General features: G+C 45.1%; 1 long non-coding RNA gene across 4 annotated transcripts; it reads left to right on the forward strand.

Moving 5' to 3' along the window:
* Positions 1 to 5229: 5229 nt before the first annotated feature.
* LOC140471692 (uncharacterized) lies at positions 5230 to 26270 on the forward strand. Of its 4 annotated transcripts, XR_011957200.1 has the most exons (6): positions 5230 to 5281; positions 6010 to 6175; positions 6335 to 6441; positions 12229 to 12354; positions 22202 to 22288; positions 25465 to 26270. It is a non-coding gene; the product is annotated as an uncharacterized lncRNA (long non-coding RNA). The 4 variants fall into 4 exon arrangements; XR_011957202.1 differs by lacking the exon at positions 6010 to 6175 and having other exon boundaries at positions 5233 to 5281; positions 22202 to 22327; XR_011957199.1 differs by lacking the exon at positions 6010 to 6175 and having other exon boundaries at positions 5233 to 5281.

Genomic DNA, 26270 nt, shown 5'->3' on the forward strand with positions numbered 1-26270 from the left:
GGAAAATCCCAGTCTCCATTCCTGACCTGTGCTGCCTCATCTCTCTGGAGTGGAGAATTCTGTTGGCTCATGGTCTGGAGTAGCTTCAAATGTGAGAGACGCTGACAGAGGCAGCAATTAGACCCACACAGTGAGGGATACCACATGGAGAGGTACTGAGTCACATCACCAGAGTGCCGGATCAAACAAGTGTGCAGGAAGAAAGGGTTTTGATTCATGTTGCACTGTGATATACAAACTGTAAGCAGGCAAAGTGGTGGCCTAGTAGCATTATTGTGTGACAATTTATACAGAAACTCAGCAAGTGTTCTCTGGACACAGGTTCAAATCCCGCCATTGCAAATGATTGAGTGTGAAGTAAATGCTTCAAAAACGATGTAATTAAAAACCTGTAAGTGAGTATTAAACAATTACTGAAGTTAAGAAACATCCATCGGGTGCATTCCTGTCTTTAGTGAAGTAATCTAAGATGGGACTGGGATATCACAGGTATTACAGAAACAACAGCTGAGGGAGGGACAGGACAGGCAGCTCAATGTTCCAGGGGACAGATGCTGCAGGAAGGACAGAAGGGGAGCTGAGAGAGGAGGAGAGCTGCTGGTTCTGATGGGGTGAAACATCCCAGCAGGACTGAGAGAGGATATTCCTGCAGGATCGCCCAGTGAAGCTGTGTTCGTGGAATTAATCAATAACAATGGGGCTTCCCTTTCCTCTGATTGTTCTACAGATCCCGAGAGCCCCGCCCTCCTGCACCTTGACCTTCTCAAGATGGCGGCCCTGAGGCCCGCGCTCCCTCTTCCCTCAAACAAATGGCGGCCGTGACCCTGGGCCCCTTCCCTGATCAGAGACCGCCACCTCCTTACCCGGGCCTGGAGGGTCTTTATCGAGATTTTTTAACCTTTACTTGTGAATTCTCTCCGCTCCTTTCTCCCAGCGAGGCTCTGAGCACCGCTCTCTGAAGCCGCTCGCAGCCGCTGCCGGAGAAATCAGCTCCATTTCTCTCTGCACTGACCAATGTGACATTGCGCATGCTCTGCATTGAAACCAAACTGCGCGTGCGTCTGAGGTTATTAGTGAGTTCATAGATAATATTCATAACTGCACAGACTGATGGGTAAAATATTAGTCATTAACAATTGTTTTGTCAAGTTACAGTCATAGAGATGTCTAACATGCAAATAGATTGTCTGGTCCAAATCAACCATACCGGCCAGGTATGTAAATTACTAATCGTTCTGGGAGTTTGAAAAGAAGTTTCTTACTCGAGTTGTGTAAATCGATTGGAAATATGTACATTATCAGATTTACATTTCAACTACAGGATTTCTTAAAATCTCACATTGATTTATGAGAGAGATTTAATGCTCCACTATATCATGAGAATGATCAATCCTGCAAAATAGTTTGCTCTCTGACCAATCTTGAAGCGCTCACTCCCGAGAATGCTTTGGCCCCTCTCCTCATTCACTCTGGTTAGAGGACCGGCCGCTACTCGGTCCTCCTGTTCCGCCCCTTCCTCCCAATTGCAGAGTTGATTCAGGTGTGACTTCGCAGGCAAGGGACAAAGGAAGTTCGAGTCGATGTTTTGTGACGCGGTGAAAATATCCCGAATCTTGGACCGAGAGGCCTGGGTTCAATTCACAGCTTGTGCAGATATGTGTAATAACAACTTTAGCAGGTTCATTCGGAAAACTAAGGGAAGTCAGGAACAGTGAAAACAAGAGAAAATGCTTTCAATGTGATGGGGCTTTCAATGCTCAGATGATTTGACTCTTTACCAAGCGTTTCAGGGTCCCAGTACAGACTATTGCACTGCTCTTCGTGCGCAGCCAGATACCACGATTGTAGGGCAAAGTGGTGGGATATAGAGGTGCTTTTCTGGAAGGCGCTCGGTTTTTGTGGTGAAAACAGTTGAGAAGGAGTCGGGTTTTGTATGGAGCTACCTGTCCCCCTCCTGTTGCAGCCTCTTATTATTGCTCTGACTCTACCTCGTACATGGAGAAAGTGAGGACTGCAGATGCTGGAGATCAGAGCTGAAAAATTTATTGCTGGAAAAGCGCAGCAGGTCAGGCAGCATTCTGTACCTCGTACATGTTTGGTAGAGATCAGTGACATTTCGTAAGCCCACAATACAAGATCCATCACTCTGTTTAAGTCAGTAAAAATCACTTGTAGCACAATAGTCAGAGAACAATACAGCGCAGAACAGGCTCTTCAGTCCTTGATGTTGCGCCAACCTATGAACTATTCTCAGCTCATCCCCCTACACTATCCTGAAATCACCCATGTGCTTATCTAAAGGATTGTTTAAATCTCGCTATAGTGGCTGAGTTAACGACATTAGTAGGTAGTGGATTCCATGCCCGAACCACTCTGAGTAAAGAACCTGCCTCTGACATCTGTCTTAAATCTATCACCCCTCAATTTGTAGATATGCCCCCTTATACACACTAATGTCTTCATCCTAGGAAAAAGACTTTCACTGTCTACCCTATTGTCGGACTCTGGCTCAATTTACTAACTTACTTTCTTCTATGTGTGAGCCAAGTCCTGCGTGTTCTTTAAAATGAAGCAATAGGAGAAGGTATTCAGTGTCACACTTCTTGAGTTTATTTTACAGTAAGTGGATAAAGCATACAGAGCTCTGGGTCTCGACCTTTCCGTCCCTGACAAACTATACAGTGTGTCAGTTCAGAAAAATACCACACCCTTGTCCCTGACCCAGTCTTTTTATATAGTAAAAAATATCATGCAGTCACTGAGGTGGGATTATCTTCTGATTGGTTGTTAGTCTGACTCCATTCTCTGCCTCCTTCCATTCCCGGATGTTCGACCCCACGTGACCTTGTTTTGCGTGCGAAACGGAGTACCACGTGAACCCATTTTGCCCGCGATACGGAGGACCATGTGACCTCCCTGCACGCCTCCGGCACGTGAAACAGTGCATCACGTGACCTTGTTTTGGAACGGTGCGATGCACCACGTGACCTTATCCTGCACGCGCATGTAACGGAGCGTCCTCAAAGGCCTCCGAATGCCGAGTATACTTACAGTGGCAGCCAGCCATATACTTATAAGTAAGCCATATATTTACACTATCTAAGCCTCTGATCATCTTGTTTGTCTCTATCAAATCCTCTCTTCGCCTTCTTCTTGCCAATGAGAACACGTTCAATTCTCTCAACCTTTCCTCATAAGAGCTTCCCTCCAGAACACACGACATCCTGGTAAATATCCTCTGTGCCTTTTCCAATGCTTCCACATCCTTCCAGAAATATGGGCACCAGAACTGCACACAATATTCCAAATATGGCCACACCAGTGTTTTGGATAGTTGCAGCATGATATTGCGGCTCCAGAACTCAATCCATCTACGAATGAAATCTAACACACTGTATGCCGCCTTAACAGTACTGTACACCTGGGTGGCAACTTTCAGGCATGTATGTATGTATATGGCCTCCAACATCCTTCTGCACATCTACACTACCAAGAATCTTTCCATTGACCCAGTACTCTGCCTTCCTGTTATTCTTCACAAAGTGCATCACATCACATTTAGCTGCATTGAACTCCATTTGCCACATTCAGCCCAATTCTACAGTTTATCCAAGTCCCCCTGCAACCTGTAACATTCTTCCACACGTCCACTACTCCACTGACTTTGCTGTCGTCTGCAAACTTACTAATCCATCCACCTATGCCTGCGTCTAAGACTTTTATAAAAATGACAAATAGCAGTGATCCCAAAACAGATCCTTGTGGAACACCACTAATAACCGCACTGGAGGCTGATTATTTTCCATCATCCACCACTCGCTGCCTTCTTTCAGAAAGCCAGTTTCTAATCCAAACTGCTAAATCACACTCAATTCCATGTCGCTGCATTTTCTCTAACAGCCGACCATGTGGAACCTTATCAAAGGCATTACTGAAGTCCACGTATACCGCGTCAACTGCCCTACCCTCATCTATATGCTTGGTCACCATCTCAGAAAACTCAATGAGATTTGTGAGACACGACCTGCCCTTGACGAAACCATATTGATGATCTGAAATCATATTGTTGTTTGCCAGATGATTACAAATAGTGTCTCTTATAATCCTTTCCAAAACCTTTCCTACGACAGAAGTAAGGGTCATTCCTGGGTCATCTCTACTGCCCTCCTTGATCAAGGGCATAACATTTGCAATCATCCAGTCCTCTGGTACTGAACTTGTAGGCAATGACAGCTCAATATCAAAGCCGAAGTATTTGCTATCTTCTCCCTAGCTTCCCAGACAATCTACAGATAAATCCCATCTAGCCCAGGGGACTTGTCTACTTTCAATCCTTCCAGAATTGATAGCACCTGTTCGTAACTAACCTCTATCCTTTCTAGTCCAACGTCTTCTACCTCATTATTATCTACAATATTCTAATTTTCCTAAGTGAAAACCAATGAGAAATGTTCGTTTAGCACCTCTCCGATTTCCACAGTGTCCACACTCAACTTCCCACTTCTGTGTTTGTTTGGCCCGATTCCGACCCTATCCTTTATTCCTCACATACCTATAGAAAGCTTTAGGGTTCTCCTTTATTCTATTCACTAAAGACTGCTCGTGTCCTCCCTTTGTTCTTCTTAACTCTCTTGAAATCCTTCCTAGCTGATCTGTAAGTCTCCATCGCCACATCTGTACCATTTGCCTCATCAAAACATAATCCTCCTACTTCTTCTTAACAAGAGATGCAATTTCTGTGCTAAATCACGGTTCCCTTACCTTATCACTTCCTCCCTGCCTGACAGGGACATACCTATCAAGGACACGCAATATCTGTTCCTTAAACCAGCTCCACATTTCCATTGTCTGCATCCACAGCATTTCGGTACTCCATCCTATGCATCTTAATTCCTGCTTAATCGCATTATAATTGCCACTGCCCCATCGATAAGTCTTCACCTTGACACATACCTATCCCTTTTCATTGCCAAACTAAACATAACTGAATGATGAGTATAGTGTGATATTGATCAGATGGGCCAATGGGCTGAGGACAGGCAGATAGGATTTAATTTAGATAGATTAGGTTTGGATGTCTGGTTGGCATCGACAGGTTGGACCGAAGAAGTGATTGATGTCAGCGGCGGACCAATGGAAAGGCAGGGGAGGAGCTTGAGGACCTGGCGGGGCAGTTGGTCCTCCGGCCAATCAGTGAATGAGGGCGGGACTAGACTATATCACGTGATCATCCTCGCAGTGAGCGCGGATGTTCGGAATGTGTGTGCGCGGAGAGCTGTCGGTAAGGAAAGAAATAAACAGCAGGAAGCGGGAGGGAAATGGTGTTGGTATGGTCTGAGAGGTTTTACAATCATTTGGTACACATCGGAAAATACCAATTTGAAACGTACAGTTCCGTTTTTGCAGCAAACGGGAATATGCCTCGTTGAGTAATCGGCCCGAGTGAGCGCCGCCATCTTTATTCGGGGCAATGATTCACTGGACACGTGCGCGGCCGCCAGCTTTGTGGGGGGCAAAGTTCAGAGGGATGTATGTACAGCCTTCCCTGGTAAAAAGAGTCATAGGGCAGGATTTACACAGAGCACATTCAAACCCAGAGAAATGGAGTTTTATTCTGGATTTGTTTCGTCATTCATTTAAATGATTTGGATGTGAATAGAGGCCGTATAGTTAGTAAGTTTGCAGGTGACACCAAAATTGGAGGTATTGTGGACAATGAAGGAGGTTATCTCCGACTACAGTGGGATATTGATCAGATGGGCCAATGGGCTGAGAAGTGGCAAAAAGGATTTAATTTAGGTTGATTAGGTTAGGATATCTGGTTGGCATAGGTTGGACCGAAAAAAGTCTATTTCTGTGCTCGACATCTTTGACTGTGGGATCATAAAAGTGAACTCTGCTCTGGTTCACCTCTGGGTTCTCTGATGTCCACTTGTTCAGTATCTAGCTTCCTCAGTCTCTCATATTTGTATTTTTGCTCTGTATGGTATTTTACTATTACTTTCACAGCTGTTTTGTAAATGAATTGAAAAATGTAGAGCTGGAAAAACACAGCAGGCCAGGCAGCATCTGAAGAGCAGGCGTACCAACGTTTTGGGCATAAGCCCTTCTTCAGGAATGTAAATGAATTGTCCACTGCTGCCCGGCTCCTGACCGTATGATGTTCGATTATCAGGTTATTTTTTCCACAATATCTTTGACAGTCAAGAATTCTTTTTTCCAATAAGCGAGTGCATTTTCCTTCAATTTAACAGTCAAATTCTGCACCATTTTCATTCCCTGTAATTCATATTGCACTCCCTGAAACATCAACTGTGTATTTCTCCTTCCACAGAAACCGGTGATCAATGCCAAAGCCTTGTTGCCTGTGGAGAGGGTGATGTTTGACTGCCTTGTACTGCTGCAGTTTGTGTGGTGAAGGTGCTCCCACAACGTGGTTGGGTAAGAGTCATTACAGATTATTCACTCAGCGATATTGAAGAGTAGAAGATATCTGTACAAATCATCATGGTTTTAATTTCACAAAAATATTATTGAGAAGTTTTGACATAAGGCTACAGCTGGAGAATATTGTGTCCAGTGACCAAAACGATTGCCAAATAAGCAGTTTTTCAAGAATGCCTTAAAGGAAGAAAGTAGATCTTAGAGAGTCAGAGTGGGGATTCCACACCATGTTCCCTTGGAATCTGTAGAAACAGTCTCACAGGTGAACTCAAAAATAAACACATCATTGAGAGTCTGAACTAAAATGAGTTATTGAGATATGAAAGGGTGTGTGGTGCAGGGAGATAGGAATGATTACAGCCAGGAATTAATTCAAAGGTGCGAAAGTAAATTGTTGTTGCTTGCAAATGGGAGTCTTTTGATTGATCAGCAATGATCAGTTTTGGTACAAGTGAGCACATCGGCAGTAGAGTTTTCAATATTCTTGAGATTATTGGGAGGGTGAATGTGGGATGCTGGCCAGGAGTGGGTTTAGACAATGAAATCTAGATTAACAAAAGGAATGAATGAGAGTTTCAGCAAATGAGCCGAGACTGTGGTGAGGTCAGGTGATATCACTGAAGTTGAAATAGTGGTCTTGGAGGGGGTCTGGCCTGTCATCCTCACCTCATTCAGCTGTTTGTCAATTTGTGAATCAAGTCTGTAACGAGCTCAGGAACTGAGTGGCCCTGGCAGAACCCAAACTGGGCATCGCTGAGCAGGTTATTGCTGAGCAGTTGCTTGACAGCAGTGTTGATGACACCTTCCATCACTTCACTGCTGAGCGAGTGTGGGCTGATGGAGGGGAATTGGCTGAGTTGGATCTGCCCTGTGTTTTTGTGTTGGAACATGCCTGAGCAATGTTCCACAAAGTCAGTAGGTGCCAGTGTTGGAGCAGTACTTGCCTTGGTGGGCAGCAATTTCTGGAGCACAGCCAACAGTATTATTGCCAGAATATTGGCAGGGCCCATACCTTTACACTGCTTATCCATTTCTTGATCTGATTGGAAATGAGTTTTCAGCCAAGTCGATTCATATCTGTGATGTCAGGGACCAATGGAGAAGGCTCATCCACTTGGCACTGCTGGCTGAAAATCGCTGCTAATGCTGTCCTCTTATCTGTTGCATGAATGTGTGAGACCCCTCCATCGGTCAGGGTGGGGATATCTGTGATGCTTCCTCCAGTGAGTTGTTTAATTGTCCATCACTATTCTTGACTAGGTGTGGCAGAACTGCAGAACTCTGATCTCATCTGTTGGTTATGGGATCACTTAGTTCTATTTGGTGTTGCTTGTGCTGTTTGCCATGCAGGTTTGGTCGCTGCACCAGGTTGGCACCTCAATTTTAGGTATGCCTTGTACTGCTCCTGGCATGCCCTCCTGCATTCACCATTGAACCAGGGTTGATTCCCCTGGCTTGATGTTAATGGTTGAGTGGTGGATATCAGGCCATGAGATTTCAGATTGGGCTGGAGTACAGTTCTGCTGTTGTTGGCCCACAGTGAGGCAGAAGTTGCAGGGTCAAGCGGGCTGATTTTGTGGTTGTATTTGCTAGTGCATTGGTAGATGTAATGTGGTCCATCCAGTTTCATTCCTTTGTTGAGACTGTGTAGTGATTAATACAATGAGTGACTTGATGGGCCACTGTCGGGTTTCTTTCCCTCAAGGACATTGTCAATGGTAGAAAAACATCCCCAATGGTTCCATGGCAAACAGTAGATTCTTCATTCCAGTTATCATTTTCTTGACTTCAGAGCCAACCTCTACCGATTTGTGATTCAAACCTGAACTTCAGTTGTATATTTTAATATTCTTGATAAATGATAAATACGACAGGTTTGTTCACTTATTTTTAGAATCACTATCACAGGTTTTGTTTATTGTTTTGGACATAAAAACACTGTCCATTATCCTGTCTCCTCCATCCTCCCCTCCAACAACAAGAGTGAGGAGCACATGGAGTTTCTCTGTCAATAACATTGAGATAATCCGATCTGCTGCCTCTGCTTCTTCCCTCCCTCTCCACTCGCCCACCAAGCCAAACTGCCTCACAAGGGTGCTCCTCATTTTAGTCCTAAACTTGCATTTCCTCGAGTCCTTTGTCAAGCCTTATTAGAGGTCATCTTGACCATTTACCCTAGTGTAGCTAAATCATGGACATTCCAAATCTCTGTCTAATCCTCCTGCTTGTCACCACCCCACACCCCCCCCCCCCCCCACCTTGCAATTCACAGATATTGTTCCATGATCTGTCTGTCTGTCTTTTTTGGTTAGGTCCTTCTCTCCCATTCTGCTAAATCCTAATATTTGGCCTCCCCATCATTGGAAAATCCTGCTCCGTCTCCACTCTCCCTTTCCTTTCTGAATTCATTGTATTTGGTGTCCCTCCAGGATCTATCCTTGGTCCATCCTGTTTCTCACCTACATACTGCCAGGAGGTAACATCGCCCAAAAGCACTGCGTTAGGTTTCACATGTACACTGACAATGCCCAGCTCTCCCTCCCCATCATCCCTCTCCATTACTCCACTGTTACTCAGTTATCAAACTGCTTACCACGCTTCGATTCACTCCAATGAAACACTGCAATTGTTAAACCCATTGCCTTCAGTTGTTATTCCAAATACATTTTCCTTACTGCTGTGTCCCTCCCTCTCATTGGGAGGTGGCTGAGGCAGAACTACATTCTTCACAATATTGTTTTCATATCTGACCCCAAGGTGACCTTCTGATCAAACATCTATACAATCACAAACACCAGGAATTCCAATCTCTTAAACGTTGCTTGTCTCCTTCTCACCCCAGCTCCATTGCTACTGAAACCCTAACCTGTGTCGGTGTTGCCTTTAACTTGACAAATCTGAAACAGAGCCCTTGATTCCGCGACTGATCCAGAATCTGGTTCAAGACTCGCCTGTAATGGGACACATCCTCTCCATATTTACCCTGTCAAACCTCGACAGAATCCTGTATGTTTCAGAGATCAGCTCTCAAAGTCCAGTGAGTAGATTCCCAACTTGTTCAGCCTTTATTTACAGGATAATCCCTTCAAAAAGGATCTTCTCTCAAATGCCTCCAATAAACTGCTCTGTTTCGTTAACTAAAGTGACCAAATCTGTTCACGTTACTCCAGATGTGGTCTCACTCGCCATTTGTTTAGTTGCCCTAAGGTATATACTCCAAACTCTTATATTGCAAACTCTTTGAAATAAGGGACAGTATTCCATTCCCTTTCCTGATTCCACGTTGTAACTGTGTGCTAGCTTTGTGTTTCCTGCTCATTCCCCCCCCCCCCCCCCCCCCGTCCCTTTCTGGTGCAGCTTTCTACAGTTTATCCCAAGTTATGCTCCATTTGCCAACTTGTTGCACACTTTTCCTGTGAATATCTCTCTGTAAACTGTTTATAATCCTCTTGGAACATTCCTGTTATGCCTTTTCTAGATTTCCCCCCTCATTATTTGAAACATTTACTGGGAGCACTGGGCAGTGGGAATCATGCTCAGTTGCTATGTTTTCAGGGATACTCTGTTTAATGACTGGGAGGAGCTTGCTGCCCCTTGGTGAGCATGGAGACAACTTGCCCATCAAGGTGCATGGGCCTTTCACACCCCATGTCTTATTGTGGAGGCACAGCGGCAGCACAGAAGAAAGAAAAGGAAGCAAATCCTGCTCTCCATATCTGACTGAATCTTGGATCATTCTGTCTCATGTTCAGTCACATGAAGTCCCAAGGTGGAAACTCATAGAAACCCACACAGATTTGCCCCTGAATTGCCTGCTGACCTCCACCAGCGGTAATGTGTACAGTCAGGACGGCATGGTGGCACAGTGGTTAGCACTCCTGCCTCACAGCGCCAGAGACTCAGGTACAATTCCCGCCTCAGGTGACTGACTCTGTGGAGTTTGCACATTCTCCCCGTGTCTGTGTGGGTTTCCTCTGGGTGCTCCGGTTTCCTCCCACAGTCCAAAGATGTGCAGGTCAGGTGAATTGGCCATGCTAAATTGCCCATATTGTTAGGTAAAGGGGTAAATGTAGGGGAATGGGTGGGTTGCGCGTCAGTGTGGACTTGTTGGGCTGAAAGGCCTGTTTCCACACTGTAAGTAATCTAATCATCCTATGCCAGGAGGAGGGGATTGTATAAGTTTCAAACTTGAACTGACAGTGACGGATTTTACAAACTTGTATTACAGGTGTACATTCAGATGGGAATCTCAGTCATTGTAACGCCAAACTCTGACAGAATTACTCAATACTTCAGGACCTGGATATTCATATTGTGTGAGGGTATTGTGTTCCAGATCAATACCATTTGCTGCATAAAAGTTCTCCTTTGAATCAAACCATCCTCTCAATAGATCTTCCCAAATCTTCAACATGTGTCCTGTAATCCTTGTATAATGAGCTGACGCATGTAAGGTTTATTATTATAATGTGTAACTTTTGTAAACCGCTCTGTCACAGCTCCCCACAATTTCCTTTGCTACAAGGATAATACTCTGTTTTTCCAAACCGCTGATTCCCCAATGTCTGTTTGCTCTCTATAAGGTACACATCAGGATTGTGTTGGAACATTCTCCACTTGCCTGCATCAGTGCACCCCCCCCCCCCCCCCCCCCCCCCCCCGCGCAACAATATTAAAGAAATTGAACATCCTCCATGATAAAGCACTGTACCTGAGTGTTTTCCCATCCACCACCTTCAGCATTCTCTCTCCCCACCCTCGAGGGCAGTGGCATCTCTGTGTGAAAGATCAAGTCAGCATTGTCCTCCCAGACCATAGGACTGCTCTCTCATTAGAGAGATGTCGGTGGTGGTTAACCTGAAGGTTACCACAGCGCAAGAAAGGGGATAGGTTGAAAAGGAGAGTCCATTAATTGTGGATGGTTATTCTTGATGTGTATTAGCAACACACATGTCACATGAGTAATTAATGTTAAAAAAGCCCCACAAATTCTCCAACTAAAATCCCCCATTCCTTGAACCATCCTGGTAACTCTCCTGTGCTCCCTCTCAGGGACCCTGCCATCCTTCCCAATGTGTGGGCGATCTGTGGTTCGCACAGACCCAGCTGCTCTGTGTTCCTGTGGGTGATATCATAGAGCAAAAGTCCCACTAAACCTCACTGTCTGGAAGTGAGTGAGAGACAGAAATCCCGATGGCATTTCAGATATATTTAGGAACATACTTGCAAGGCCAAGGCTGACAGGTCTATGGGCTCAGTGCTGGAAAATGGGATTAAAATAGTGAGCTGGGAGGTTTCTTTACAGCATAAACCCAATGGACCACAAAAACGTTTTCTGTCATGTCGACCACAGATGCATAATATAGGAATATGACAAGCCACAATAGAAACCAGGTCAGAGAAGGTGATATTAGAATACATGATTGATTAATGTTTTTTTTTTTTGGAGGAAAATGTGACAGAGGTTAAGCGGGACATTGTGGAGCTCAGGGTTCAGGAATCTGAAATAAAAATGGGTTATCCTGAAGGTTGGAATTAAAGAAAGGCATATCACAGAGATTTGAGAGGGTGGACAAGATTAAAGATAGGGAGGGTGTTGAGACTGGAGGAGATTTGAGATTGGAAGATGTTGCATTGATTGAGATGTTTTTGATCCCAGAGATAGTGATAGTTCTGAGGCTAGAGAGGAATTATAGAGATAAGGATGAGTTGTTCCCTTTCCCAACACTCCCTCTTTACTGATAATGATTGTTTCTCTGTCATCATCTGCCATTGCCTCCATAGGCCTGCTGCAATGAGAGTACGCAGATAGTAAGTTCCCGTTAAGGCCAAGGCTGGGAGGCGTCGAGAATGCTGCGTGATCTGAGAAATTGAAGCTCTGATCAAGAAAATGAAGAAAGGATATGGCAGGTACAGACCATGTGGTTTGAGTGAGTCCCTAGAGGACTATAAGGGCAGTAGGAGTATACTCGCAGGAAACCAGGAGGCAGAAAAGAGGACATGAGATAGCTTTGGGAAATAGGTTTAAGGAAAAACCAAAGAGAATCTACAAATACACTAAAGACAAAAGAATAAGGAGGCAGAGAATAGCGAACCTCAAAGATCAACAAGACTGTCTATGGAACAGCAGGAGGTGGGAGAGATTCTAAGTATTTCATGTCAGATTTTACTGAAAGGGGATATGAAAGTTAGAGAAGTTGGAGAAATAAATAGTGATAACTTTGCAAGTGTACATGTTACAGAGGATGAGGTACTGGATGACTTAAAATGCATAAAGGTGGATTAATCCCTGGAATCTGATCAGGTGTATCCCAGAACTTTGTGGGTAATTAGAAAAGCTTTTGCTGGGCCCCTCGCTGCGATATTTGTATCATCAAACACCACAAGTGAGGTGCTGGAAGACTGGCGCCATTATTTGAGAGATGTGGTAAGGAAAAGCCAGGGAACTATAAACCGGTGAGCCTGAAGTCAGTGGCAGAGAATTTGTTGGAAGGGATTCTCAGGGACAGGATTTACATGTCATTGGAAAAGCAAGAAATGATTAGGGAGAGTCAGCATGGCTTTGGGCATTGAAATCATTAACTTGGACTTGAGAAAGACACAAGGTTTCACATAACACACTGGTTAGCAGGTTCAATACCATAGAATTCTGGCGGAACTAGCTGTTTGAATACGGAATTGGCTGGAAGGTCAAAGAGTCATAGATGGACAGCACAGAAACAGAGACCCGTCAGTCCAACCAGTACATGCTGATCAGATATCCCAATGCAATCTAGTCCCACCTGTCAGCACCCGGCCCGTATCCTTCCTATTCATATACACATGAAGATGCCTTTTAAATGTTGCAATCGTAATGGACTCTACCACTTCCTCTGGCAGCTCATTCCATGCACGTTGCACCCTCTGTGTGAAAACGTTCTCTCTCAAGTCTCTTTAAAGTCTTTCCCCTCGTACCATAAACCTATGCCCTCTCGTGCTGGGATCCCCCATACCAGGGAAAAGACGTTGTCTATTTATCCTATCCATGCACCTCATGTTTTGATATGCATCGATAAGATCACCTCTCAGCTTCCGGCGCTGCAGGGAAAACTGCCCCAATCTATTCAACCTCTATTCAACCCCCAGCCGAGCTCAAATCCTCCAATCCTGGCAACATTCTTGTAAATCTTTCCTGAACCCTTTCAAGTTTCACAAAATCCTTCCAATAGGAGGGTGACCAGATTTGTACGCAACGTTCCAAAAGTGGCCGAACCAATATCCTGTACAGCCACAACATGACCTCACCTCCTGTACTGTATACTTTGTCCGATAAAGGAAAGCATACCAATGCCACCTTCACTATCCTATCTACCTGCACTCCAAGGTCTCTTTATTCAGTAACACTCCTCAGGACCTTATCATTAAGTGTATACGTCTTGCTAAGATTTGCTTTCCCAAAATACCACTCCTCAGCCCATTCACCCATCTGATCAAGATCCCATTGTACTCTGAGGTAACCTTTTTCACTGTCCACTACACCTCCAGTTTTGGTGTCATCTCACTAACTAAACCTCCTATGTTCACATCCAAGTCATTGATATAAATTATGAAAGGTAGTGGATCCAACACTGAACCTTGTAACACTCCACTCGTCACAGGCCTCCAGTCTGAAAAGCGACCCTCCATCACCACCCTCTGTCTTCTGTCTTTGAGCCAGTTCTGTATCCAAATGGTTAGATCTCCCTGTATTCCATGAGCTCTAACCTCACTGAGCAGTCAGTGTCATAGTGGAGGGTACTTTTTGGACTGGAAGCCTGTGATGAGCAATATGCTGTTAGATTGGGTGCTGGGTCCACTGCTTTTTGCCATTTATATAAATGATTTCTATGTGAATATAGGAGCTATGGTTAGTAGGTTTACAATAGACACCAAAATTGGAGGTGCAATGGACAGCAAGGTTACCAGAAAGTACAATGAGACTCCGATCAAATGGGCTGAGGAGTGGCAGATTCAGTTTAATTTAGATATATGTGAGGTTCTGCATTTTGGAAAAGCAAATCAAGGCAGGACTTCTACACTTAATGGGAAGGCCCTGGGGAGTGTTGCTGAAATAAGAGATCTTGGAGTGCAGGTTCATAGTTCCTTCAAAGTGGAACCATAGATAGGCAGGGTAGTGAAGTAAATGTTTGGTGTAATTGCCTTTACTGGTCAGTGCATTGAGTACAGGTGTTGTGACGTCATTTTGCGGCTGTACGGGACATTCATTCAGCCACTTCTGGAATTCTGCTTTCATTCCTGGTCTCCCTGCTATTGGAATGATATTGTGAAACTTGAAAGGATTCAGAAAAGATGCAAAGATGTTGCCAGGGTTGAGGGATTGAGCTTATAGGGAGAGGCTGAATAGACTGAGGCTGTTCTCACTGGAGAATCGGATGCTGAGAGGTGACGATAGAGATTGATAAAATCGTTAGGGGCATGGATAGTGTAAACAGCCAGGGTCTTATTCCTGTTTAGGTGAGTCCAAAACCAGAAAGCACAGGAGTGAGGGAAAAGATTGAAAAGGGATATTAGGGGCAAAGTTTCAAGCTGAACGTGGCACGTGTATGGAATGAGCTGCCAGAGAAAGTGTGGAGGCTGGTACAGTTAGAACATTTAAAAGCCATCTCACTGGATATGTGATTGGGAAAGGTTTCGAAGTCTATGGGCCAAGGGCTGGCATGTGGGACGAGATTAATTTAGGATATCTGGTCAGCATGGACAAGTTGGACTGAAGGGTCTGTTTCTGTGCTGTACATCTCTATGGCACTAATAACTTAAAATTAAGATAGGTTTCTCTTTTATGGAGAGTTAGCAGAAGGTCTGACAATTCTCCTTGGAGCTGAGAAGGTTAAGCAGTGATTTCGACCAGGAGTTGATTTGTTTCCAGGATATTTCATTTACAGAGAGACAGAGTGAGAAATTTTTAACGTCACAATTTTTAGTAACTATTTTCAGGTAACTGGCAAATAATGCAGAGGAAAAATGTGAAGATTATTTCACTCACTAAGTTCTTAGCATCTGGAACAGTTTAAAAGACAGCTGGATGCAGATACAGTAGTTATTGTCAAAACAAATTTGAAATGTAACTTTTTTAAGGAAGGATTTGGAGGGCTATGTCCAAATGGGAGGTGAGTTGGGATAGACTGGCACCATCTCCAGAGGGAGAGAGTACAGCCCCAATGGTCTGAATAGCCTCCAGTCCCTGTGTTCTGTGATACTGACCCATTCACTGTGAATGATGAAGCCCATCACAGGGCAGAGCCGTCGAGATGTACAGCATGAAAATAAACCCTTTGGTTAAACTGGTCCATGCTGACCAGATATCCCAACCTAATCTAGACCCATTTGCCAACACTTGGCACATATCACTCTACACCCTTCCTATTCATATACCCATCCAAATGCCAAATGGTTTAATTGTACCAACATCCTCCACTTCCTGACAGAAGATTCCATACACGCACCAACCTCAGTGGGGAAAAAAAATTGCCCCTCAGATCCATTTTAAATTCTTCCCCTCTCACCTTAAACCTATGCCCCCTCATTCTGTACTCCCCCGACCCCAGGGAAATGACCTTGTCTATTTATCCTACCCAGGCCCCTCATGGTTTTATAAACCTCTATGAGGTCACCCCTCAGCCTCTGATGCACCTGGGAGGATCCCACCACTCAGGTCACAATGGGGCCTGGCTGATTGACATAGCTTCAGACCAATAGGAGAGTTGGCGTGATCCTACAACCAATGGGAGTGAATGAGGGGTGGGTTCAGCAGGCCAACACATGACCATCAGCTTTGCAGGTGCAGTGTCACTGTGAGGGGGGACTGAATGTGAAGGAGTGGGAGAGACAGCAGATACTGGGAGAGAGATGGAGTTAGTGTGGACTGGGAAGGTTGATAAACACTGTTTCAGTCTGCTGGACCTGAATTAGATACTCTGGGTAAACTAGAACCAAAAGAACTTCGGATGCTGTAAATCACACACAACAACCAGAAGGTACTGGAAAAGCTCAGCAGATCTGGCAGCATCTGTGAAAAGAAATCAGTTCGCATTTTCGATCCAGTGACGCTTCCTCAGGAACTGACGTTACTGAGAAAAAAAAAAGTCTGTTTTTATGCAGAAGGTTGGGGTTAAGGAGTAAATGATAGGTGGGGATAGAGTCCAAAGAGAGAGATAGGAGCAGTTGGACAAAGGAGTGAATAATGATCGGACGGGGGGGGAGGGTGAATAGCTGTTTATGGGGACTGTTAGTGACTAACCATAGGTAGTGTGTACTGGAAGGCTATGCAACAACAAGGCCTGGTATGTGGGGTAGGGGGCAAAGACACGAGGACGTGGGAGAGTTCAGGACCTAAAATTATTGAATTTGATGTTGAAGCCAGAGGGTTGCAGGGTCCCCAAGTGGAAGATGAGGTGTCGTTCTTCCAGCTTGTGTTAAAGTGTGCTGCTGGAAAAGCACAGCAGGTCAGGCAGCATCCAAGGAGCAGGAGAATTGACGTATTGGGAATGTCAGCACTTCATCAGAAATGTGGGTGGTGGAATACGGCTGAGAGATAAATAGGGAGTGGTTCTTGGGGTTGGGGGAAGCGAGCTCGGAGGCAAAAGGTGGTTGTAGATGGAGGGTAGTGGTGAGAGGGTGGAATGAATAATTGGGAAGGAAGATGGGCAGGTAGGACTGTTCAAGAGGCCAGTGCCGAGTTGGAGGGTTGAATCTGAGATAAGTTGCGGAGTGGGAGATGAGGAAACCTTGATGCCATGTGTTTGAAAGTTCCCAAAGTGGAAGATGAGGTGTTCTTCCTCCAGGTGTCGGGTGGCTCGGATTTGGGGATGGAGGACTTGCATGTCCTTGTCAGCGTGGTGGCGGATGGGGTGGGGGGTAGGCGAAATGGTCGATCACAGGGCGGTGGGGTTGGTTGGTGCATGTGTCCCAGAAATGTTCCCTGAAATATTCCAAAATTTGGCATCCTGAGAGTAAGGGACACAATAGGTGAGGTGTTTGGGTGGGCAGGGAAATCTCTGCTGGATGTGGGAGGATCCAGTGGTGCCTTGGATGGAGTTAAAGGGAAGGTGTGGGCACAGGTTTTCCACCTCTTGCAGTGGCAAGCGAAGGTGCTTGGGGTGGAGGGTGGGTTGGTGGGGACCGTGGATCTAACGTGGAAGTCACAGAAGGTATGGTCTCTGTGGAATGCTGAAAGGGGTGGGGAGGGGAAATATATCTCAGGTGGTTGGATCTGATGGTGGAAAGAGCAGAGGATGATGCATTGTATCTGGGTGGAAGGTGAGGATGGTGGGATTCCATCTTTGTTGCATTTGGAGGGGTGGGGTTCAAGGGCAGTGGTGTGGGAAGTGGAGGAGATACACTGGAGGGCATTGTTAACCATATGTGAGGGGAAATTGCAGTCCTTGAAATAGGAAGCCATTTGGTATGTTCTGAAGTGTTCTTCCAGCTTGCATCAAGCTTCACTGGAACACTGCAGTAAGCATGAGACAGAGATGTTGGACAGGGAACAGTCTTGTGTGTTAATGAGCAGGCAACTGGAAGCTCAGGGTCTTTTTTGCAGGCACAATGTAGATCATCAGCCACCATTTCCACCACCGCCACTGAGATGCTGGAAGGTTCCTGTCTCCTCCATTAACAGCTTTCCACCTTCCCACTCCCTTATCTTTCCAAATGTTCCTGTGTCTCTTTGGGCTCTGTCCCCACCTATTATTTACTCTTTAATCCCTATCTCCTGTAGCCCAAAGATCTGTAGGTTCGGTGAATTGGCCCAGCTAAGGTTCCTGTAGGGTTCAGGGATGTGCATTAGGTCGGGGGAAATGGAGAGTAATAGAGTAGGAGAATGGGTCTGGGTGGGATAAACTTCGGAGGGTGGGTGTGGAATTGTTGGGTCAAAGGGCCTGTTTCCTGAAGGGATTCTAATTTTCCCAGCTGTCATCTGTTCTGAGGAAGGGTCACTGGACCCACGATAACCCATGGTGTGTGCAGGAGGAGGAAAGGGGAGAGTGGCAGCAGAAACCAGATGAAATTTATCAGTGTAGACTGGGAGGGTTTATTTACACTCTGCAAGTCGTTAGTCTGAATTAGAAACTCTTGGTCCCACGTTTGCAGCAAAGGGGAAGATGGCTTGGGCCTCAGGTAGTGAGAAGTCCTGGGTTATAGCCGCCATCGTTATTTGGGGCAAGGTACAGCAAGGAGCATGCACGTGTCCTCTTCCTGGGTGGGGGCGGGGCGATTTGAAGAGGAGCATTTACACATCAAACACATACCGAGAGAAGTGTTTGTCTTCACTATTCATCTTGCACTGACTGTGAGCTTTGTTTTGTGAATTAATTTTATAGGATATTAATTGAGACTGGGATCTCAAAAAAACAAGGTTCTACAGTCAGCGGAGTCCTCAGGATCTGAATATCATTGGCATTTAACTGTGGAATGAGAAAGGTTTGTCTGTTCTGTCTGTGGGAAAATATCTTCAATATTTTTGTCAAGCCAAAAGCAGAAAGATGTTCAAGGTCATGGTTGGATCACCCTTGGGGTATGTGTTCAATCCTTGGCCCTGCAGCTGTGGAAGGAGGTATTGGCGTGAGAGAGAGCACAGATTTAACCAAATTCCACCTCTCCTTTTTGCAGGAACTGTCAGATTTAGTCTCAATCATCCACTTTATAATGTTAATCTGTAAACACCCTACTTCCAATTCTCTGCAAATTTCTCGTGGAATCAAATTCCAGCACCATTTCAGGTGGAACGTTCCAGATTCTGACAATTGTCTGTTCATTCAGAAACTGCTGAAGTCCATTTTGACTCTGGGGTTACAAAGGGATGAATTGAAAGATGCAATGCTGGTCTGAGCTCCCATTGAGATGCATTAGAACAGTACAGGAGGATGAGGGCAGTGTAGGTGTGAGCAGATAATGAAAATGACAGGGCTGCACTGTGAGGGCTGCTTGGCTCAATGAGAGTGTTTTGGAGTTGGGTGTAAATAGTGAGGTGAGACAGGGAGAAGGTGAAGCTGAAACTCCGTTTTAATTCAGGCCTTTCAGAAATTCAGTCCCAATGGGAATAGCCAATTTGTCAGTGATACCTGTGGAGTATTTAAGTTTTTAAAGTATGACATATCAGCTTAAGTAAAGATTTTTTTTGTTATTATAATGGACATGTTTGAAGTGAAGGAAGGTTACTCACTCATTTAAATTCTCTTAATGGGAGTAACTAGATGAATGTAGAGAGACGTTGTGACAGGAGCCCTCAGACCCGTGGTGTGTTCCTCTTGCACAATGTGGGAAATAAGGGCAGCTTCCAGTGTCCCTGACGGCTATTTGTGCAGGAAGGGTTCCCATCTGCAGCTACTGGGAAACTGCCTTTCAGAGCTGGAGCTGTGAGTGGACTCACTGTGGAGCATCTGCAATACTGAGAATGTTATGGACAGCACGTTTAGTGAGTTAGTCACACTGCAGGTGAGGGTTACACAGGCAGAAAGGGAATGGGTGAACATCAGATCAAGTAAAAGGCTCAGGAAGTGAGTACAGGAGTCCCCTGTTGTTATCCCCTTCTCATACAGATACTGTATACCGCTTGGGATTCTGTAAGGGCAGGAATGGGTGGGGTGGCTTCTCGGGAAATCAGCATCAGCCAGGTTCATGACACCACAGAGAGCTCTGCTGATCAGAACAAGAGGAATGAGAGTGGCAGGGCTATAGTGACAGGGGATTCAATAATCAGGGGTACAGCCAGGCACTTCTGTGCCCACAGACAAGAATCCAGGATGGGATGTAATCTCCCTGGTGCCAAGATCCATGATATCATGGAGTGGCTGCAGGACATTCTGGAGCTGGAGGGTAAACAGTCCATGGTCATGCAACACACAGATACCAAGGACATTGCTAAACAGAGGGCTGAGGGCCTGAAAGATGGACATAGGGAGAGCAGAGATGCATTAAAATGTAGCTCCTGAAATGTAATAATGTCAGACTTACTTCCAGTGCCATGTGCTAATGAGAGCAGGAATGAGAAGGTAGATCTGCTGGATGTGTGACTGGGGAAATGGTGTACCGCAGAAGGGTTATGATTCTTCAGGCACTGGGACTGTTTCTGGGTGGGACCTGTACCAGCCTGACCGGTTACCCCTGGGCAGAGCTGAGACAAATCTGGTGGGGGATTTTGCCAGTTCGATTGGTGAGTTTGTAACTAGTCTGGCAGGGAGATGGGAACGAAAGTGTAGGCTTATATGGGTCAGATTCAGGACAGGGAATGGGAGGTAGAATATTAGTGATGTAGTTAGCGGCTCAGAAAGCCAAAGGAAAGGAGGATTAAACGAAGATTGAGTCCCTCTTCATCCATCAGTCCTGACATCCCAGGAAGGTGAGTCAACAAAATCTGGAGCTGTTTACATGTCTATGACTCTGTGCTTCAGCAAAATGGTGGAAATCTGCAATAAAAACAAAAAGCGCTGGAGATCCTCAGCAAGTCTGTCAGTGTCTGAAATGATGACAGATGCAGGAAACATTGCAGCCTTGAAGAAGTGTTCAGATGATCACACCAGGCACTGCAATATCGGTTACACGCTGAGTGCCAGAACGTGGGACTAGCATAAATAGGTGCTTGATGACCAGCATGAATACGATGGGGCTGGAAAGTTGACGTTTCAGTCAGGGCTATTTATCAAGACTGACAAAGGGTCCTGACCCAAAACATCAACCTTCCTGCTCCTCTGATGTTGACTGACCTGCACCTCCCCAGGTCCATATTGTACAGACTCTGACTTCCAGCATCTGCAGTCCTTAACTATCTTCACATCCCAGGACTCATCTGGTTATCCTCCTTTACACTCTCTCAATAAGCAGGAGAGCCTTCCTTGGAAAAGGGGAACAAAGGTGTATACAGTACTCCAGGTGTGGTCTCACCAAGGCCCTTCCAGAAAGGGATCCCTGTCCCCATCTTCTCCATAATGGTCATCAAGCGCACGTGCCTGGTGTGATCATCTCAACACTTCTTCAAGGCTGCAATGTTTCCTGCATCTGTTACCATTTCAGATGCTGCCAGACCTGCTGAGGATCTCCAGCACTTTCTGTTTTCTCTGTTATAGAGTATTGAAAGGGGGGATTTGCAGTTGAGAAATTCAAATTGAACTTCATGTTACTGGATCCATGCCGATCTGAATATCATTGACCTTTTCATCTGGATGGAAAGGTGGTGTATTCTCTCCGTGGGTGAATATTTCAAATGTCTGAGTGACTGGAAAAAGTACTGAGACAGCGAAGTCCATGTAAGTGTGGGGACTATGGAGAGAGATTTCATTGGTTTTTGAAAGTCTAAACAATCATGGCACATTTCCCTGGAACAGGTAAGCCACAGATTGGTTTTGTATGAGGACAATTAGCCATGAAACCAGAAAGACAAAAGGATTCCTGCATCATGGAAAAAGCTATGAAAATGGGATTGTTGTAATGGAGTGAATTATCGATCATTGATTGTAATCCATTGGCGTTGTCACATCGGTTCCAGCGCCGTGGGGAAACACGGGAAATTTGATGAGTGCAGTGTAGGTTTCAGTTATTCAACTGGAAAGGTGAAGAAGAAATTTACAAGGATGATGCCAGGTCTCAGGGGTCTGAGTTACAGGGAGAGGTTGGACAAGTGAGGACATTTTTATTTAGCAGAGGAAACTGCGGGGGAATATTTTATAGAAGTGTATAAGACCATGAGAGGCATGGGTAAGGTGAATGCACTCGGTCTTTTTCACAGGGACTCAAGGATTGGAGGGCATCAGGTTAAAGGTAGAGGAGAAAGAATACAAGAGAACCTGAGGGGCAACTGTTCTACACAAAGGTGGTACGTATATGGAATGAGCTGCCAGTGGAAGTGGTTGAGGTGGGTATATTAACAACATGTAAAAGACATTTGGACAAATACATGGATAGGAAAGTTTCAGAAGCAGATGGGCCAAGTGCAGGGAAATGGGGTTAGTGTGGATGGACAATCTGATTGGCATGGGCCAGTTTGTGCCAAAGGGCCTGTCTCTGCTGCAGGACGTTATAACTCTAAGTGCATTTGCTAATTTTCCCCCTAACTCTGTTGGTATCCTGGGATGTATTCCATCAGGGCAATGAGACTTGTTTATCTTTATCTCCATTAGCTTGCCCAGCTCTCACTCTTTCGTGATAATGGTTTTTTCTTGGTCTTCACATTCCTCAGTCTCCTTATCAATTACTGGCATGCTCTTCGTGTTCTCCACTGTGAAGACTGACTGCTGTGTGCTCATATTCCTGAACCCTGCTGGATAGGAATAACTAGGCACAGAAATCTGAGAGGTCTTCTTTGAGTCTTTTATTGATGAAACATGGCAGGTACATGGATAGTTTACATGCAAAACACCTCCAGGCAGCATCAGGTAACTCCCCGCCTGTCTGATGTACAGCTCCCCTTCTTATACCTTTTGTGGTTTGTGACTTTGAATACAGACTGTCTCTCAATATTATCTCCATGGCAACGGCAGTTCAAAAGTCTAGTTCAGTTCAGCACTCTGTGGTTAAACCACACACCCCTCCCCCCACACCCCTGTGGCTCCCTCAAGTACCTGACAGGTGCTTCAGTTTCAGTGGGGTATCTATCAGGATTCTGATGTGCAGGTGCCGGGGTTGGGGTGGGGTGGACAAAGTTAAAAACCACACATCACCAGGTTATAGTCCAACAGGATTATTTGGGGTGTGCTGTGATTTTTAACTTGATCAGGATTATCTGTATGGTAACAGTTACGTGCTTCAACAATTACAGAGGCCATATGTTCCCCACACAATAGTTTTCCCTCTAGCAGGGTAAACTGCTATTCTGTCCCTGGGGATAGCTACTCATCACTTTTTATCCCCAATTCCATCACACTTTCTGTTGAGCTTGGAAGTTTTTCCAATCTCCGAATTTATCCTTGGTCTTTGCCAATTTGTATGCCTTCGACTTCAATTTCATAGACTCCCTTATTTCCTTCGACATGGCAGATTACTCCTTTTCCTGGTCCTTCCTTTTCACTGATATATATTTTTGCTGAGAAATTTGAAAAATTACTTTGATATTCCTCCACTGTCTGAGAACTGTCCCACAGTAAAGTCTTTGCTTCCAGTCTGCATTAGCCAACTCCTGCCTCATCCTATTGTAGTCTCCTTTGTTTAAGCACAGGATCTTGGGATTGGATTTAATCTTCCGCTTTCCATCTGTGTTCTAAATTCAACCAGATTAATGACAAGTCTTTATCAGATTACGAGGGGAGGTGATGTTTCCTGGGTGTTTTGGTTTCATTGTCAGTGACCTTGGCTTTGTAAAAAAAGTCCAGGATAGATATTCACAACAGAGTATTCTGGACGGTGTGAATGTACTACACAGTCTAAAACCATAAATCACTGTCTCCCCTCAGTTTAAAATTGCAAAACCATTATCTACTACACACTTCGTCACTACCTAAGTTTGGAACGCTAATCCACCTGACTATCCTGCTGTTTCTGAAAATCTCCTTTGGTGAAGGTGGTGAGTTTTGGATTCATCTTTCTGGTTATTACCGTATGAAGATAAGCCCTGGGCACAGGAGAGGCAATGCAGCCCTTCGAACCAGCTCCACCATTTAATTCGGTGATGATTGAGCTCACATCGGTCTCAGCTGGATTTTCCCGCCTGCTCTCTCTCACACTTCAACCCATTGCAAATTAAAAATCTGTATCTCTTCATTAAATTGGCTCACGTCTTGGCATCCACCGCATTTTGAATAGGGAATTCCACAGATTCACAACACATTGAGATAGGTACATTCTTCTTGATGAGAATAGAATAGAATCCCTATAGTGCAGAAACAGGGTATTCATCCATCGATTCCACACCAACCCTATGATGAGCATCCCATTCAGACCCACTCATTCCCTGTAACCCTGCATCTCCTGTGGCTAATTGCCTAACCAGCACATGCATGGACCCTATGAGCAATTTGGCCTGACCAATCCACCTAACCTGCACATCTTTGGACTGTGGAAGGAAACTGGAGCATCGAACAAAACCATGCAGACATGGGGAGAATGTGTATACTCCACACAGTTGCCTAACGCTGGATTCAAACCCGGGTCCCTAACGCTGTGAGGCAGCAGTGCTAGTCACTGAGCCACCTCTGCTTAAAATCTGCTGCCCATTATTAACCTCCCCACCCCACAATTGGCTGAATGTATATTCCTTACGTAAGAAGTCCGGGTGTCTAAGCAGATGTCTCAGTAAATCCCAGTGACAGCCCACATGTCCTGTGTGTCTGAATGGATATCCTATACACAACACCCTCCAGCCCACACTTTCTTTCACTTTCCAGGGACAGGTCTCCAGAGGCTTGATGGGGACTACAACTCCCACAGTCCCTGAGGCAGGGACCACATGTGTGTGGGGAAATATATGTATATTCTGTATATGTACAGAATGTGGGCGGGTTTTGGAGCATGTTCTTTGGGTTAACTAGTGGAAAGCATTTCACACTGTGATTGGCTGGAGAAGGGATGCATCTGCCGATGGTATTGATCAGTTGGGGGGGGGGGGTGCAAAGTGTCACTACACCCAGATGGGACCAAGTTCCATTCGCAACTTGTCATAACACTGGGAATTGACCAATGGGAAACAAGGAAGAATCTGACCCATTCTCCCAGTCTGAAGGTTCCTCTTCTGTCCAGGATCTGCCACCTCCCTTTCTGTTTTATTTTGTTTCATTCTGCTGTTGTATTATTGACTTGCAGCAACTGAAGGGAAAGGAAGTGAACCCAGAAAGGGTGCAGAGTCTAACTAGGGACGGGAAGTGGTGCCGTGGATCTGTTTATCAGTTACTCCATGAGAATGTAGAGGGTGTACATTAGGGGCAGTAGAGTCAGAATGGTGGGAGAGAGTAAGTGGGCTGGAGGGTTACAGCTTTGGGGGAAGAAAGGGGAAATAGATATTCCAGAGAAACTAGAATTGTCTGTTCTGAATTTCTAATCTGTACATATTCCTTTATTCAGGGTGCTAGATAGTGAAGATTTGCAGACTGAAATCTCAAAATCATGTGCAGATTGTGATAAAGTTAACCAGCATTTGAAGAACCAAAGATGGAGAATCACTCGGTCAAAATCCTGCAACACTCTCTCCCAGCATTGTCGGTCTATCTGTGCCAAATGGACTGTGAATGGTTCAAGACAGCAGAGGTTCCCATCTTCTGAAGGGTAACGAGAGATGGGGTATAAATGCTGACTGAGCCAGTGATGCCCATATCCTGGAAATGGGTTCTATCTCTCATTGCTGAAACCCAGTTGATGTTACTGCAGGATGATGAGGGATGCTGAGTGCATCCTCCAGGAAGAGCACCATCATATTACCCCTGCCTACACCCACACAGTAACACAACAACGTCACTGGAACAAAAGGCAGTGAAGCCAAAGGAGGACTTAGATATAGTTCTTCAAGGTAAAGTCATGAAAAGGGATTGGAACGCAGCAGGAACAGGAGACTGAGCAGGATGGTCAGCTGTTTCCCATTGAATGGTGGAGCAGGATTGAAAGGCTGAATGGTCTCCTCCTGCTGCTATCTCCCAGGTATGTATATAGTCATGGAGCCCGGGTAGGAAGGAGTGGACAGGGATTCTCGAGGAGATTGCATTTCCACAACAGTTTTCAGTGAGGGATGGTTTGATGGATTTTATTTAACATTTATCTTTAACACAAGGTTTGTAAATTTTGGTTTTAAAACGTTGTAAGAGCTTTTTGCACCGCAAGCAAAATTAAAGAAAATAAATTGAACTGTTTGAATATAACAGTTTTAAAGCTTTCAA

The sequence above is a fragment of the Chiloscyllium punctatum genome, unplaced genomic scaffold, assembly GCF_047496795.1.
Source record: "Chiloscyllium punctatum isolate Juve2018m unplaced genomic scaffold, sChiPun1.3 scaffold_154, whole genome shotgun sequence".
In the NCBI taxonomy this organism is placed as follows: Eukaryota; Metazoa; Chordata; class Chondrichthyes; order Orectolobiformes; family Hemiscylliidae; genus Chiloscyllium; species Chiloscyllium punctatum.